This window comes from Vanacampus margaritifer, chromosome 6 (assembly GCF_051991255.1).
Source record: "Vanacampus margaritifer isolate UIUO_Vmar chromosome 6, RoL_Vmar_1.0, whole genome shotgun sequence".
Taxonomy (NCBI): Eukaryota; Metazoa; Chordata; class Actinopteri; order Syngnathiformes; family Syngnathidae; genus Vanacampus; species Vanacampus margaritifer.
The window spans coordinates 15,259,444-15,278,268 of NC_135437.1; the positions used below are offsets into that span (position 1 = coordinate 15,259,444).

At 39.0% G+C, this 18,825-nt stretch overlaps 1 protein-coding gene across 6 annotated transcripts in view; it reads left to right on the forward strand.

Moving 5' to 3' along the window:
* Positions 1-18,825, forward strand: part of mgat4c (mgat4 family member C) — an 87,820-nt gene that overhangs the window by 56,888 nt on the left and 12,107 nt on the right. Inside the window, exon 1 of one of the 6 annotated variants that reach the window (XM_077569601.1) lies at positions 13,293-13,419. The exons of the other annotated variants lie outside the window; for them this stretch is intronic. The gene's annotated coding sequence lies outside the window, so the exon portion shown is untranslated. Of the gene's footprint in view, positions 1-13,292; positions 13,420-18,825 lie in introns of those variants that run through there. 6 annotated transcript variants of the gene reach the window in all.

Below are 18,825 nucleotides of genomic sequence, written 5' to 3' on the forward strand. Positions count from 1 at the left end.
CTCATCCATGATAAAAAAATGGATTTAACTGTCACAGCTACTGCAACGAATAACAGAGAATCTCACCACTTGCGGTGGAAAGACAACAGCAGGATTACCTCTGCGACGCTCCCGCTGGGCTATGGAGCTTTTCGGATGAAAGCGGAACGTCGGAAGGCAGCCAGTTTGAGTCCCACTGTGGATACTACGGTGGTAACCATAGCGATGAGAAACCTGTACTCGTCACAAAGCATTAGGCACGCTGTCCTTACTTAATAAGTTATGGCTTTTTTAAAGATCTAAAAAACATTTAAGGATAATTAAAATGATGAATTTTACTTATCTCATTCAAATACATCAGAGTGTAGCCTACACCGGTGCGTTAACCTTTCCACAATAACTTGCTTTAACAAGGATTCCGCTAACAGCTGAAGAAAAGACGTTCTAGCCTCATCCTAGCAAGCGCTAAGCTAGCTCGTCTCTCAGGTCTGACATCCAAGTTTGCAAACTCCCTTTCGTTTGTTGCTAGCATGGCGGTATCCAACCAGCAGCGAGGTGTTAGCCAGCCAAATATTGCCATAACTATTTCCGGGCGCCTGCTCAAATGCAACACGTACGTAGCTTTCATGCTAACATAGGAAACGGGACATGCCATCCAAAAAATCTTCTCTTGACGACAATATGCACGTTCTGACTCGAATGGGAAAATTCTGCTTTGTTTTTAATGGCTAATTCGCTTCCTCGTAACAGGGTTCCAAGCGTGCTATGCCCATACCGTATGGCTAAACCCCAAAAAAATTGTAGCATTTGATGCTAACATTAGCTGAAACTTTTGCTGTGTCAGTGGTTCTGCCACTAGCTTTCACGAGTGGCCAACTGTTTACTACTAATTTTGACACAATTTTAAAATGGAATCACAGATGTAAAGGCCAATCAAAATGGCCATGTTGAATCACACTATATCTATAATCCTTAACTATATTAAGAATTTCATATACAGTATATATGTGTATGTACCTGTGGATAACAAGCAAAGCATGCTGAGTGTACTTTACTGAATGTGTGGTAAATGATTGGAATCATTATTGAGCATCTTAAATATTGATATTCTCTCTGTTCTTTTTTGCCATTTTCCTCTCTTTGGATTATTATAATATAGCTAGAGCAAAAGCTTGTGAAGATCCACTTATAAGCCACGTCGCTCATCGCCGTCCCTCAGGCTCCTCTAAAACAAATGCATCAGAGGGGAGTAAATGCCGTACATAGGTAAACGAGAGGTAAATAAGAACCATTGATCTCCATAGGCAACCATTTTTCAATATAGATTGGCTGTTTCGAGTCGTCATAATTTGCCGCTTCTAGCTGTGATTCCACTATTAGTCGTGAGCAGGGAGGAATAAACAGTTTCAACATTGAGTTGCAAAAGATAACTAAGTGAGAAACAGACTGTCTAGGGAGCGTTCCAAGGAGCGTCTTGTCAAAAGAACAGCCTAATGGAAGCTGTATAAATTATTAGCGCCGCCGCTATCGGCTCATTTCCGAGGGAAACTGCGTGAAATGAATGCAGGGATGTCTCATTACGGTTTATCAAACATCCAGCTGGCAGCTCCGTCCATCAAGAGCAAGGTAATTACGCCGTTGTTTACGCATACCTTTTGCCACGCCTCCAAGGTCAAAACGACGCCAATTCACTCACTTGGTGTCGATGAAGTTTTTCATCCCTGTGGTTACCGGATTTATTTACGACCATGAAATTTGGTAGGCATGCCTTTCACAAGTATTAATAACCTTTTGGGCAGGCCTTTATGAAACTTGCCTGTGGGTCTACTCATAATAAACATGCTTATCAGGTTTGAGAAGTTTTATTTAGGGAAACTGGCCCTGGGAACGGCAATTTCCCAAATTCTGGGGTGAACCAATTGCAAGAGATCACCACCAAATGTTTCACACATAATGATGAGAACTCAAATGCTTCACACAGCTTCACATTGTCTGTCTCTTACACGTGGTGGAAATTTGTCATTGGACAAAATCTCAAGATATTGAGATTGATATGACCCTTGAAACCAAAATAGGCTTTTCGGACATGGCTTCTTGAGATTTTTTTTTTTGGTGGGTCTACTCATGATACCAACTTGAATGTTGCTAAATGAAATTGTCAGAGAGGAGCTGGGTTTTAAAAAGAATTCCAGGGGGCAAAGATCCCTGAAATAACCCTACAATGGCAGATATTAAAAAAAATACGAAAGACCTCAATATCAACTTTTGGTCAGATATGCTTGAGACATTTTTGTTGGTCTATTAACTCTTTGACTGCCAAAAACGTTAACTAACGTTTAGTAAAATCCTAGGGAGGAGTGCCAAAGACGTTAAAAGACGTTTGTTTCAAAACAGAGGTGAAACTAACCATTTTCTATTGTTGATTACTGAAAAACGGAATAAGGTAGAAACAAACTTTTATTTCTGATGAAAGATGAGAGTCCAATCTTCCATTTGGTAGTATGTGTGTTTCCATAGTCCAAACACATCATTTTCTGTGGACCTTGAAAGATCAGTCAAAATGCTTAAATCGGCTGGCACCCACGGCATCCCTTTTCTGAAAACGTCTGGCAGTCAAAGAGTTAATGACAAACATATCTACCGAATTTCATGTTGCTAAGTGAAACTGACTTCAGGGGATAGATTTTCAATAGAATTCCAGGGGGGCCAGTATCCCAAAAATGAAACCTAAAATGGCAGCTTCGAAGCAAAATAACAGATTTCTGTACCTTTTTGGCTATGGCTATTTGAGACTTTTTGTGGGTCTGCTCAAAATAGACATGCCGATCAAATTTGAGATTTAAGGAGCTGGATTTTCATACATATTCGAGGGGGCACAGATCCATAGAAATAAACCTAAAATGGCAGCTTCAAAGCAAAATGACAGATAACTAACTTTTTGGGCATGCATGGCTAATTGAGACTTTTTGTGGGTCTGCTCATGATAGACATGCCTACCAATTTTCATGTGGCAGTGAAACTGCAAAAGAATCCCAGGGGGGCCAGTATCCCAAGAAACCTCTTCAAAATGGTGTCTTCAAACATAAACGGCATGCGTGTCTACTCATGAGAAACATTCCTACCGACACTACGCTCCCAAAAATCCGATGAGACGTTATCTATCAGCAGCAAGTGTTTGCAACGCTTTGCAAACTTTGAGCGCTCATCGGGGGGATCCAAAGCGTTTTTCATTTTCATTTACACCGTGCCAAAATGAGCAAATTACCGACGCCTACTTCACAACCCAGACGTTTAACGGCGCAATTAAATCACAATAGCATGCTTTCCGTCCGGCAATTAACCTTTTGCTAAACCAATAATTATTTAGTGGCTACACCACGACAAACGTTAGGTCCTGGAGGAGCCCTTAGCCTCACCGTAATGGATGTCTTCTGCCCAATAAAAAGTTGGAAATGCGTGCAGACGTTTTAGCAGCTTATGAGCTTAGCTCGGCTGAAGCCATGCCAGATGACTTCAGTCCAAAGTAATACAGTAATGTAAGGCATTATTAATAAAAGACACCTTTATATACTAGGGCTGGGATATATAAAAAGACGCCTTTAATTGTCATGTCCACCCAACTTTTTTGTACTGGCAGTTTGCTTTGATTCATTATCTTAACTCATTCACTGCCATTGATGGCTATAGACGTCAAAAATTCATTTGAACTATTTCTATTAGTTTAATTTTTTTTCCCACTTTTGTTAACAACAGTATGAAAACCTTGTACATTTAGAACAGATATAAAATTTGTGATTAATAGTGAGTTAACTATTGAAGTCAATTAATTGCAATAAAAAAATGTAATCGCCTGACGCGATAAAAAAAAAAAAAGAAAAGAGAAAAGATTATTAAAAATTAGGGGTGTCAGGCGATTAAATTTTTTAATCGTAATTAATCACATGACTTCACTAGTTAACTCACGATTAATCACTAATTTTATATCTGTTCTAAATGTACAATAAAAACAATTCTAGGTTTTCATACTGTTGTTAACAAAAGTGGAAAAAAAAGTAAAACTAATAGAAATTGTTCAAATGAATTTTTGACGTCTGTAGCCGTCAATGGCAGTGAATGAGTTAAGAATGCTTTTGACTTTGAACAGTACCAAACTCAAGTTGATTGTGACGCAAGAACCAAAATGTCTGTATTAACGTTAGAACAAGAACCTCTTTGTTTTGAAGGTTTTTGATGGATGAGGCGTGCTGTTGTCAAATGGCACAGATTTTCTGCCCAGGTGCTCGTTTCTACGGCAACCTCGATATCACAAATGGACCCGAGCCCGTATTTCCAACTCAGTCAATCTAGTAACAACTGCCATCGGAGCGCAATTAGTCACTGCAATTACATGGCAAAATGAAGTCGCGCCATGATTGATGGCCGGCGGCGGCTCGCTTTGTCACGTGACCAGTGAGTGACAATCGACGGCCAATCGCGTACCTCGCGGAACTGGCGGACAACCCGGGACATTCATCAGCGGAGACTCCATTACCTTTTCGCGGGATGGGGAATAGATTCTATCCCAAATGGAGCTGCCTGCCCTCCAGCTTTGCAGATGAAAGTAGCTGGTGAAGGCTTTGGATGGATATCACTAAGTGTTATGATTACATTAGTCATAAGAGCCCCTTTCACTCTGTCCGTCATCATTTTCCCCCTTTCACCATTCTGTGTCAGCGCTACCGACGCCAGAGAATTAGTGAGTTGACGCCCCAAATTTCCAAGGAAGGACGATGGCTGTTTGCATTTTATCACTGTATGTACTGTATAGATAGAATGATGCGACAAAAATATTGATTGCAAATTATTTGACAAACCCCAAAGCTACAGCTTGTGTACCACTTGAGGTTTGGGACCCCCATTTTTAGAACCACTGACTTATAGGATCTGATCAGTTCAGAGTATCCGGTGTACCTGATATTGCGCTAATCCCAATCCGCACATGTAGCCACACTGCAGTCTTCGTCCTTTAGCACCTCCTTAACTCTGAGCGTTGACATAAAGACACACACCATTTTGATCCGCGCTGGAATCCATAAAGATAATAACGACGGATCAATAGCGAGGCGCGCTGCGGAGTCGCTGTCACTGCGGGATATTGACATAGCGGCGCTCATTTCCTGTGAGCGCACGCCGTTAATGACTAAAAATGTCATTGCCGCCTTGTCAGCTGTCGTCGGAAACGGCGGGAAGGAGGAAACGGAATACAAATTCCTACAAAGCTTTGGAGTTTCTTTGGCAAGATTCAAGAATCGATCATCGTCCAACTTTGACACCATAATCCGCTTTAAATTTAATACAATATGCAAAATAGCTTCACAATTTTGCTGTCGTGGGTTCCTAATTCTAATTGGGGCTCTTTTGGCTGATTTCTCTTGTAGGAATTTGTCACGGTAAAATCCAAATGGCCACTTCAAAACATAATGGCTGACTTTTTGTTCAATTTAGTTCAAGGATTCTAGACACTTTTTGTGCATCTCGTTATGACTGACGTTCATCCAATTTCGTACCAATTGGTGAATCGAGTCTGAGGATTTTTTAAACTTTCCAGGGCACTAATGACAAATTCAGCCAAAATGGCTGCTTCAGACCAAAATGGTCAACTTCCTGTTCAATTTAAGTCATGTGTCTTTGAGACCTTTTGTGTTAGGATATGACACTACCCGCCCAATTTAGTGTCAAGTGGTGAAACGGGTGTCTGGGATTAATTTTTTTTAAACTTTCTAAGTGGCACTAAGCAAATTTTGCCAAAAGCGGTACTCCAAATCAAAATTACTGACTTCCTGTTCAATTTAGGGAATGGGTCTTTTTTTTTTTTTTTTTTTAAATACATCCTGTTATGATAGACTTGTCTGCCCAATTTAATGCCTATTGGTGAAACTGGTGTCTGGGATTAAAAAAATAAAATAAATAAATAAAACTTTCCACATGGCAGAGAGCAAATTCGGCCAAATAGTGGTGGTTCAAACCAAAATGGCTGTTCAATTTAGAACATTTTAACTCTTGTTTGTGCATCTCGCTATAACTGACATTTCTGCCCAATTTTGTAACAATTGGAGAAGCCAGTGATGAGGTTTATATGCAAATTCAGTCACAATGGCTACTTCATACCAAAATGGCCAATTTCCTGTTCAATTTAGGGCAAGGGCCCTTGAGACTTTTCACATGTCCTCTTATGAAAGACGGCCATCCTGCTGTCGGTAAGGCTTTTCTTTTTTGGGGGTTTATGTTTTTAAAACTTTCCAGGGGGCACAAATGAGTGAAATTAGCCAAAATGGCTGCTCCGAATCAAAATGGCCAACTTCCTGTTCAACTACTTCCTGTTGAATTTTGGGTATGGGTCCTTGAGACGTTCTGCAATGCAAAATGGATGTGACACAGCAATAATGTTTTTATGGCAAGTCATTTCTTTAGTACAAAATCAAAGATAGAAAGAACATGGAAAGTAAAATAGCGCCGTCATTTCACTTATATGTGCAAAAAGTGGCAGGATGAGGCACAACCTATTTAATTTCTATTGATTGTAAACATTCTCTTATGCATGACAGATGTGGCACGCACAAGTGTTGATGCCTGAGCAAGAATCTTATTGATTTTGAACATTTTTCAAGCACAAGATGGATGTGGCAGAACAAAAAATGTTCATGTCGATGCCTGAGTGAGAATCATATCGATTTCGAACATTCGCCAACCCAAGTTGCCAAAACAACTTCTTCAAAGAAAACCCCCCAACTCCTGTTCAGTCTCTTTTTAACTCAATCACTGCCAGCAATTTTCACTGAAGCAACCCCCTTTGCTCCCGGCTGTTTTACTGGATTTTGACTGATTTTGCAAGCCTACAGAATATTGTGTTCTATTGCTATAAAAACGAGATTAGAGCCTCTTCTTTCGTCAGGAAAAACATATATATTTCTATCTGTTTCCGTTTTGCAGCAATTAACATTAGAACATGGCTAAGTTTTTATCATTATTCACAAATCTGTGGGGAAAAGAGCTTTTTGCAACATGGCCCTGGTTGATCTCTTATACTCTGCTGCCACCTGCTGGCTGTCTTTTGTAATAACTACCATTGCTTTAAATGACCTCTTCGGGTCAGATGCTGCATCAAAGCCTTTTGTATACTCTAGCATTGAAAAAAAAAACATAAAAAAAAACCATAAAAAAAAAACAAACGTATACATACATTTATGGGACCATGGCAAGATTTAAAATAGAACGTGTTTATACGTTTTTGGGAGCAAATGAGTTAATATTCGGATTTGACGGGCGGCAGTGGCCAATCATTCCACCCTTGCAGTGGTCCAGTCCGTCAGTACATGTCCCTGCCATCTGAACCCGGACCGCAAAGGTCTGCACCTCCACCCGCTGCATTAGCATAAACTCATTTGTTTCTCATTAATTATGCATTCGTGTCAAGCCACTAATGATGACAAGGTCAAGGAGCACCAGGCGGGAGAAGAATACCGAAATATTCATCCCGTCTCTCACGGTGCGGAAGGAGTTGCTTGCTCTACCTTTCAGCCTAAGGGACCGTTCGCACGTTGTCTGATCGCTGACATTTTGGCCTGAAATCGCTCGTTAAGAATCTGTTAATTGATTGTGGATTTAATGGCATCTCCGAGCGATAGAATGTACAGCTTGTCTCCGCCTTTGCCTTTCTCGCAGACGCCCAGCTTAAAGCAAGTTTTGTGTTTATAATTTCACACAAAGATCAGATAGTTATGATGCATCCAGGGGTGCACATAAGTGGTGCGCCGGTGCGCATGATCACTACAAATTGACTGTTGTTGATGAGGTTGTTGTGGTGTAAAAGCGGTGAGCAGCAGCACACACCCCCGCCCTCCTGCCTCGCCGCCACACTCTCATTAGCGGTCGCCATCTGTCCGAGCAGACCTCACACCACGACGTCAACATTGAGCTCTCGGCGCCCTATCACACCTTTGGACACAGCGTCGTCCCCCTCGCTCGGAATGACACGGTCATCGTCCGTGTCCTCTTCAAGTCGGATCAACCTCACGTCTATTCGTCTTTACGCTGTCTGAACCCGGACAGATTTTTACTAGTATTAGGGATGTGCATCAACATCGCTAAGGATGACTGTTTTTTAATATACTGCTACCATTCACCATACTTAATCAAAAATAACGATAAAATGATGTTGATGTTTCTGGGGTTGGTGAAAGACTGGTTGGCAACCCGGTGGGTAGTAGGTAATGTCTGGTCGGTGCTGGATTACACTTTCCTTTGTTTGCTTTGATCCTTCCTCGGGTCTCCTGACAACCTCATGACTCTAGCTGGATTCTGAAGTATTCGGTTTAGGGTGAACGGTATGGGATTTTTAATAGGTTTTAGGTGAATTAATGAGTACACACTCACACGCACGCACACATGCACACATGCACACACACGTACACACGCACATGCACATACAAAATTAAAAAATTTAAAATAAGGAAAAAAAGAGAGAGCAATGATGACGAAATGTCGAATCGGTAAAATTACCGAATGAACAATACTGAGCTCTCTTTCAGAATTTTTTTTATAAAAATAACGATAAAATTCATTACAGTTATGATTGCGTGCGATTTATTCCAATATCCGATATGATTCAATCCAAAAATGGTGCAATATGTTTCAGTTACGTAGGTAATTGAATTAAATCATATTTGATTCATAATGGAAGTGTATCATATCGTACATGAATGTCATTGTAATTGAAGTGAATTTTATTGTATCATTAAAGTGAATCATAATTTCAGTCTATTGTATCGTAATCGGGATAAGTTGTATTGTAGCATAATTAGATTGAATCGTGTTATATTTGATACGAATCGTATTGATTTATAAAGGACGTATATCGTTTCATATTTGAAGTCCATTAGGTTGTAATTGAAGGGAATTGCATTGTAATTGGGGTGATTCCGTTGATATTTTTCATGTATATCGCATCATAATTTAAGTCAATCATATCAAATCTTAATGTGCTGCATCGTGCTGAGAGTGATCTTAAATAATCAGATCCCGTTGCATTCAAATGTAAATGAATGGTATCGTAACCTAAGTGAATCATTTTGTATCGCGTTATTCTTAAAATGAATCGGATAGTCATTGTAGTCAATCGACTCGTAACTAAATTGATTCAGAGCCTCATTTGAGTCAGTCAGATCATAACTGGAATCAATCAGATTTAATTGGAGGGAATTTATTGTAATTTAGGGGACTCAAATGTTGCGTCGTAACTGAATTGAATCGTATCATAATTGAAATGAATGCATCATAATTAGTGAGTGGATCTTATCACAGTTGGATTCAGCAGTAACTGAAGTGAGTTGTATGTAATTGGAGTGAATTTGATCATAATTGCAGCCAATAATACCATATTGCATCATAATTGGCACGAACGGTACGGTGACATACGCTACTCTCTTACGCTCACAGTACAATTATCCCGCTTTCACATCAAGACTGTGACATTTCCATCCCGTCAGTTTTTTTCCCCGTGAAGAAGTCAGTTCTGGGCTCAGTCCGACGCTCCGTGTCTTGTCGCGCTCGTAATTCCCCGGAGAAATTGGAGCTGACAATCTTCCGCCGGCCAGACATGAAATCCTGTTGATCTGTCAGGACATGTCTCGGGCCTCTCAGCTTCCCCCGCGGGCACGGCGAGTCATCCACAACACGGCGACACGGAGACGACGCCAAAGACAAAGCCGCCGACTCGAGGATTCCTGGGAGGTTTACTCCATTGCAAAGCTCTTCAAGTCTCCGCTGGCGCTTTCTTAGATTAAAAGTTTGACTGACACCAATCGAGTTTTGTGTCTGGATATTTCACTTTCAATTTATCTGGCCACTTGCCAGACAATATGAGGGACAACTACAGCAATTCTGGACCAGGAGAGTAAATCACAATATTGTAAAAAGAAAAAAAAAAAAAAAAACACACACACAATATTTTGCTTTTGTACATTACAGCAATGAAAAATGTTATAAAAATATTATATATAAAAAAATATATAAATTAAATATATATATTGAGGCACTTGCTAATGCAAGCACACATTGAGTTCCTCCACATATTGACTCTGTTTACAAGCATATTACGTTCCCCTTTATCTGACCATTAGCGTGGATTTTAAACATAGAAGGGCCAAAACATGCCTTGTGAAAATTTAACTTTTTTTTTTAACTAGCCACCAGAGGGTGCTAGATTGCGCAAATGGAAATCAACCCGACTTTTTTTTTTTAACAGATGTGCCGTAGTTTGAATGATGCCATAATAGAAGTGAAATTTGGCTTAATTGGAGTAAATTTTAATTGGAGTAAATATTGTTATGGGAGAGATTTGTATCACAAGTTGAGTGAATTGTATCGTAACATAAGTCCAAAAATAGTCCAGTCCTCCAAAATAGTCACCAAAGTTAATTAAATCATATTATATTGTATTTGGAGTGAATCGTATTGCAGTTGGAATGAATCATCATAATTGGAAGATAATCCTAACTTGTCACAATCGAAGTGAATCAAATTGCTTTTTGAGCGAATTATATCATCACTTGAACGAATCGTGATGTAGTTGGAATCAGTCATATCGTATCATATCGGAGTTCAGTGGATCCCCGCATACATCTGATTTCTGACATTTTTGTGTTGGGATTCCCCGCAATTTTCCCGACATTTTTTCATGGAAAACGCACATTTAATGTTTTTTTATTTTTTTATTTCATTGTGCATCAATTATATACAGATTAGACCCATGAGTCCAGTGTGAATCGAAATGCATCAGAATTGAAGTCAATTCAATCAAATTGTTTTTAGAATGAATCATGTCGCAATTGGAATGAATCATATAGTAGTTGGAATGAGTCATATCGTATCGTAATTGAAAAAAAAAAGTGAATCGCAACGCATCAGAATTGGAGTGAGCCAAACCATTATTAAAACAACTCATCTCATAATTGGAATGAATCGTACCGTAGTTGGGAAGAGTCATATCACATCACTATTGGACTGAATCATTGTATTGTAATTGGAGTGAATACATTCAAAATTCTGTTGAACCAAATTAAACCAAAAATTATTCTGAATGGTAGCGTAATTGGAGTGAATTGTTATTAAGTCATAGAATTGAATTGCAATATGATTTACTGCTAATGTAACTCACTCCAATTACGATACCATTAACTTGAATTACAATGCGATTCACTTCAATTTCCATAATAGTCCATTTACGATGTATTCAATTCACTAATACTTAAAATGACGGTACCTAAATTACCACTTAAATGCCATGTACTTTTATCGCATCATGCCCTATTTATCTGGCATGCAGGAGGCTACATGACTTCGAATGAAAGCAAAGTGACGGCAGGGGGTGCGGGCGCGATGATTGCTGTTTGAGCAACAGCAGGCGGCTGACAAAACACGACCAATACTTTGTACCATGCGACCTTTTCACGTGTTCACCTTTAAGAGCGCCTCTCTTCCTTCTGCCACACAAATAAATAGCAAAACATTGTACAAAATAGCCTTCACAGCTTGCGACGTGGCTTGCGGGAGTCCACCGCAAGACCTTTATGTTTGGATCGTAACCCCGAAGGCCGCGTTGTTGAATGTCTGTAAATGTCAGCCGCGGTGACTCCAAAGTGAGGTTCTAAAAAGCGTGCTGGCACACTACAGATCACACATGACAAGCAGATCCAGGCGGCTAGCGCGAGAAGCTAATGTTTCTGACAGGTTAGCAAAGTATTTGTATGAATATTGAAATAGTGGTCACAAAAGTCACGGTTCGGATCGGATCACAGACTTGAGTCACGGATCGGATTGTTCTTCGGATGAAATAGTGATTAAAAAAAAAGTTTTCTAAAACACATTTTAATTTTAATTAATTTTTGTTTTTTAATAATGAAAAGACCTCAACGTGCAATTTAAGGCGCATTCCCTTCCTTTAAACATGGAGAGTGAATTACAAAGTAGCCTTGCTTGAAAATATTGAAAAAGAATTCAATTACCAGCTCTCAAACTTACCCCAGCCGGCAAACAGACACTCGTTGGGTTGGTCATGCTAACAGCTAGCCGCTAGCCACTTACGTTGGAGACTTATGTCGTATCGTACAATGACGGCGTAATTAATTAGCGTCCTAAATTAGTGATTGGATATGACTTGGGGATAGCGTTGTGTTGATGTTGGTCGCAACTCCAATGTCCATCAACTACGACAAAGAAACGTCTAAAAGGGAAGTCAAGCTAGCCATTGCGCAACAAGGCTATTTGCATTGCCGTCAATGTGTGACTGTATTTGGTCAACTTTATTTTGAAGTTAGGCTAAGCGTGTTACGTTGAGTATGTTTCAGCTTTCTTGACATGTCTGTGAATGCGCACTTTGTTTTGTTTTTTGTCTCCCTGATCCGAACCCACCACAGATCAGTTTGCGGCGCTAGTTAATGTTTTTTTTTTTTTTTCCTGTAGAGCTCAATATTGTTCATTCGGTAATTTTACCGATTTGACATGTCATCATCATTGCTCTCTTTTTTTATTTTATTTTTATTATTATTATTATTTTATTTCGTAAGTGGGTGAGTATGTGCATGTGCGTGTGTGCATGCGTGTGAGTGTGTATTCATTAATTCACCTAAAACCTATTAAAAAATCCCATACCGTTCACTTAAACCGAACATTTCCAGCCCGAGTCGTGAGACCGTCAGGAGACCCGAGGAAGGACCAAAGAAAAGAAAGGAAAGTGAAAGCGCTAGCTAATGTTGATTTCACGTCAGGGTTCATTCAAGGTTGCTACGTTTCGTAAATGTTCTCTAAACAGTCTTAAGAGTCTTTTTTGTCTCAAGGAAATTTTTAAATATTTTTTCACCAGATCTGTTTGGTTGTTAGATAAACTTGATGTGGTTGGAAAATTAACCAAATTGACGGCTCTAAATTTTATATAGGGGGAAAACCTGGTGCTCCCCCATACTGTAGTATGCACAAAGGCAAAGAGCACCTGCGTGCGCTTTGGTGTGTTGTTCATGGTGTATACTTGAGTGTGTTGTTGAGTGTGTTGTTGAGTGTGTGTTTTTGCTGCGCTGCCCATTGTGATTGCCTGAGGATTTGGAAAGCGTGCACCTCTCCTCCACTCTGCTGCCATTAATAATGCACACCGGCTTTTACTGGATTCTTACAAGATAGACGAGCGCTACCTTTCGTTCTTTATTTCTTTTCTTTTTTTCTATTCCGACCATCTCTCCATCTCTATCTACTGCAGATGTGCAGGAAACTAACAAAAAGTCTTCATTTGGCCCAGTTGTAGCCGTTCGTTCTTTCTGGGAGAGGCAAGAAAAGACATTTGTGAATTGTTCTGTTCTCGTCCCGTTGGCTTGAGAGGACCAGTTTTTTGTCAACAAAAGGTTCATCAAAAAGGTAGTGTTTTTTTGTGTGTTTTTTCCCATGACATGGTTTGGAAAGATTCTCAGCTTGATTGAGCATATCTTTGTAAACAAACGACTCTGATCTGGATTTATTTTTGTAAATCTTGAAATGTGTCTTTTTTTGCTCGTTCCTGCTTTTTTGAGCGCAAATGAGTTTGATTTGGTTTTAGTTTTACAAATCTTGGAAGAGGCTATTCTGGCTGTTGTTTTAATTGAAAGTTTGTGACTTTCTGTTTTTGTTCACATTCACATTGGCTTGACAGGATCAACCTTTTGTTAACATTATTTTTTGGGGGGATGAATTTTGTGAACAAATGACTTTGGTTTGGAATCATTTACAACTCGTACCTTTGGAGTTAATGCGTGTGCTGTTAGCCATTCTAGTTTGATAGGTTGCTACTCCTGTTTTTGTTCTCAATTTTGCTGTCTTGACAGGACCAGCATTTTGTCAACAAAAAAACTTTGATTTGGATGCATTTTCACAAATGGTGCATTTGAGGATGTGTTTTATGCTTTTTATGGTTTTTACTTGATAGGCTTTCAATTTTTCCGCTCTTTCACTGGGTTTATACAGACAACTTTTTGTGAACATACCTTTGAAGATGAGATTTGTGGTGGTGCTAATTTTTAGTTTGATAAGTTGCTACCTAAAATGTTGTTATCTAACTTGACAGGACCAATTTTTTGTGAGTAAAAAAAGACTTTGATTTGGTCGTATTTTCAAACTTGGAGATGTATTTTGTGCTTTGAATTCCTTGATAGGTTTTTACATCATTTTATTCCTGTTTTTGTTAGCCTGATGGATCCTACCAGCTTTTTGTGAACAAAGGACTTTTTGGTTTGGAATCCTTTACAACTCGTATATTTGGAGATGTGTGTGCTGTTAGTTATTGTAATTTGATAGGTTGCTACTCCTGTTTTTTTTTCTCTCTTTTTTGTTGGCTTGACAGGACCAGCTTTTTGTGAGCAATTTTTTTTTCGGATGTATTTTCACAAATGGTCTATTTGGATATGTAGTTTCTGCTTTTGATGGTTTGAATTTAATAAGTTTTGAGGTTCTTCACCTCTATGCACTGGTTTAATAGAGATGGCTTTTTGTGAACAAAGGACTGGTTTTGGATCAAATTTACAGATTGTATCTTTCGCGATCAAATTTGTACTGTTGCTGGTTTTTAGTTTTTGTTGTCATTGACTTGACAGGGCCAGCATTTTGTGATTAAAAAAAACAACAACTTTGATTTGGGTGTATTTTCACACAATGTAGACTTGGAGATGTAGTTTGTGTTTTTACTTCTTTTACTTTGATAGGTTTTTACCTCATTTTATTCCCTTTTTTTTTGTCACGTCAATAGAACAATACAGCTTTTTTGTGAACCAAAGACTTTGTTTTAGGTCCAATTAATCTTAAGGGAACGCTGTTAGTGTTGTGCTAGGCTGCTAGCTACTCTTGTTTTTGTTCCAATTCCCGTTGCCTTGATAGAAGCAGCTTTTTGTCAACAAAGAGTTTAATCTTCTGCGACTGCTGCAGTGCATTCAGGTCAGTAAACATCACCTGTGCAGGTAATGCAAATTTATTATGGCCACACTTTGACCATGAGGGGAAACTGGAAGGTCCTGCTGTATTTTGTAAATATGTATAAAACATAATAATTCAATGAAGGCTGCGGCGCCGTGTTTATAGCAAACAAACAAGCTTTTGTTTATTATTCATCAGTGGTCGTCACGGCGACATGACTCCACCTTTGGCGCATTTCCACAACCATTTCCGAGCGGACTGTAAAATGAATATTCATGCCACCCCACGCCCCCTCCCCCCATTATTATTATGTTTTCAGCCATTTGCAAGTCGGAATGGTAATAAGGACAAAGGGCGGCTTTAGAAAAAAAAAAACACAATGAATGCAAAATAGCTGCTCAGTGCATCTAATGAGACATGTTTTAATAAGCAGGTATGTCCGACAAGCTCGCGGTTTGTAAACATGGACGCTCCGATTGCGGCACGACACGCGCCGGCGGGCGGAAATTGAAATAAAAACAGCTCATCAATGTTTGATGCGAGGGAGAAGAGCTTAAAGTAACCCCGGATGTTCACTGAATGTTGTTCAAACACTTTTTTTCCCTGAAACGTTTTAAATGAAAAGTCACCTTGAGCTGAGAGCATCTGTGTTGTATACAAAGTAAATCATGTCAAACAAGCAAAGACAAGTTAATCAGTGCATAATTAAGCCAAAATAAATACTCACTGACCCTGTGAAGATACTAACAAAAGGATACAAATAATGTTTTGAATGACTTTTTAACATTGTAAAGTGTCACACAAGTGCTAAAACAAGTCAGTCACTGTGTAATGAACACAAAATAAAACTAAAATAAAGTGAAACAACATTTTCCTAATATTTGTCTTACATATTTTCTGTAAATCAATTAACAACTTGTTCACTTGGAAACTGATAAATAAATCTTTATTTGGCTTTTTTTATTTGGTAATACTAATGAACACAAAAAGTGCAGTGTGCCTAATGCAAAGCAGAAGTGGCTAACACAACGGCATGTCTGCCGTAAGTTGATTAAATATATTTACCTCATACATGCGTTGCTGTAGCGTTTAATTTATTGATTGTGTAATTTTGGAATGATCCGTGGTTATTTTTTATTTTTTATTTTTTTACAGGAGAGCTCAGTATTGTTCATTCGATTTGACATCATCATTGCTCTCCTTTTTTTTTTTTTTTTTTTTTTTTAAATCCAACAAATCAATTAAAAAAAATTTAATAAATGTTTTTTTTTATTTTTTTTTTATAAAATACATATACATATATATATACACACATATATATATATATATATATATATATATATACCCTTTTTTTTGTATGTGGGTGAGTATGTGTATGTGCGTGTGTGTGTGTGTGTGCGTGCGTGCGAGCGTGTGTGTATTCATCAGTTCACCTAAAGCCCATTAAAAAAAAATCCCATACTAATAATATAATATAATAATAAATTGCCAGATGCAGAAACATCAATGTAAGTTATCACGATGTAGTGGCTCTCGCTAACAGACAGAATTAAGTAACCGGAATTAGGTTAAAAAATTCTATATACGTAGACCATGTTTCTATAAATTTTGATATTTGGTTTTTATTTGAGGCAGATATTTTTTCCATTAAAATGTGATTTATGAGGAGGTTAGACCATTGGTCGATATTCAGAGTTTGTTTATTTTTCCAGTTAACAAGAATTGTTTTTTTAGCGATAGTAAGGGCTACAAGTGTAGATTGAAATTGTTTATGTGGTAAGTCAGTTGTTGTTAGGTCACCTAGCAAACACAAGTTTGGAGATAAAGGTATCCTACAGTCCAAAATAGCGGAAAGTTTTTCTAAGACTTTAGTCCAGAAATACATAACCGGAGTACATAACCATAAAGCATGAACATAAGTGTCTGTAGTGTTTTGTCAGCATTGGAGACAAATATCGGAGTCTGAGAGTCCCATTTTCTTCATCATATATTGAGTAATGTATGTTCTGCGAATAATTTTATATTGGATAAGTTGTAAATGTGTGTGTTTTGTCATTTTAAATGCGTTTTCACAAACTTGAATCCAAAAGTCAGGTTCCGGTGCTATAGACAAGTCTGTCTCCCATTTCGAGATGGGTAAAGACATTTTATCAGTATATGAAAGTAACTTATATATTTTTGAAAGTTTTTTTGTTGTTGTCGGAGAAAGCTTGTTAATATCTTTAGCTAAAACAGGCGGTTGGAGCGTACCCCGAAGTGTTGGAATTTTTTTCTTTATCATATTTTTAACTTGTAGATAATGTAAAAAATTTCCGTTTTCTATATTGTATTTTTGGAGCAAGGATGTATATGATATAAACATATTATCTGAGAAGAGATGGTGGAGATGTGTAATTCCTTTCTGCTCCCACACAGCTAAATGAAACAGTTGGTTGTTAAGTTGAAAGTCGGGGTTATGCCATAGGGGAGAAAGTCCACAGGGCTCCACTTGGGCTTTTGTCAATTCTAGTGCCTTCCACCAGGCAGATCCGTGGTTATTTGACACATTAAAAGTACACAGTATTACTGTACAGTTAAAAGGAGTGTAAAACATTGAGTCATAGATTTGTATTGTGGCAATGTTTCTGCCACAATGTGGCATTAGCGTTTCATGTTGGGCATTGGTGACAGTCAGCAACAGTACATTTTCTTTTCAAATTAAGTTTTTTAATTAGAACCCGAAACAACTCGTGGACTCCTGCCTTTTGTTCATTGAAAATTAAAACTCGACCCCAATGCCCTCAACATTGTATTGCATTTATTTTGTTACGTTTTATGCTGACGCGCATTGTCATTAAAACGCAGCTTACAAATGAGCCGGAAATAAAACCGATGATGTTACACGAGATATCTTCTGGGGTTGCTGAATAAAATATGCCATGTGTATGTTTTATGTTCCCTGTCAAGGGACTACGAAAGTAAATTAGCCGTATGCTAACTTTGGTGCATTTACTGGCATTTATTGTACCAGTGTTCACCACTGTCCCTTTCAAATAAACAATAAAACGAAATGGGGGAAAAATACGCCTCACGTTTAAGATCAAGTGACTTTGAGTCACTTCAAGTGACAAGACAGGCTTACACTTGGCTCTTGGCTCTCAAAGGAGTCTGTAGCAAACTTGCTTGGTGCTAGCCGGCAACCTACCAATTGTGTTTTGCTCTCGAAGCAGGGAAGAGTTTGTATATGTAGAAATAAAACAGTGAGTCACTGCAACAAGGAATTGATTGACAGTCAAAGCTTTGCCATGCTCAAATGTTTAAACACCCGAGCTAATGTGTTACATTAGCCCTTTGCAAAATGACGACAAGTGACTGAAGAGTCACACATTGGACGTGACAGGCGCATCCTTCAATGAATGTACCGACACGGTCCTCCATTGTTGGCGTTCCGTGCGATCCGACGGGATTTGCCGGCTAATGACGGCCTCGGTTCCGCCAATTTTCCGCGCCGTGACTCATTGTTGGGCATCGGGCCATCATTGTGGCGTCGCGGGAGTCAAGACGCTAAGCCTCTTTTCCCCGCATTCAGGGCCCCCGCGAAAAAAAGACGAGCAAATCTGCTCCGCAACAACTCTAAGAGGCTCGCTTCCCGCCTGCGTGACTCTCGGAGCGGAATGTTCCGGGAGAACGCGCTGATGTCATCCGGCGTCCTTTCACACAGCATCTCCTGGAACATTTTCTCACCTTGCTTCAGTTTCGGCATGGACGGTCAGCAGCACCTCGTGAAAGGAACAGCGACAATTGCACTTCAAGCTTGTGTTGAGTCTCACTGGCTGACGTACAAATGCAGAACAAAAACAAAAACACAGATTTTGGTGTGTGTATCAAGCTGCCAGGACCAGG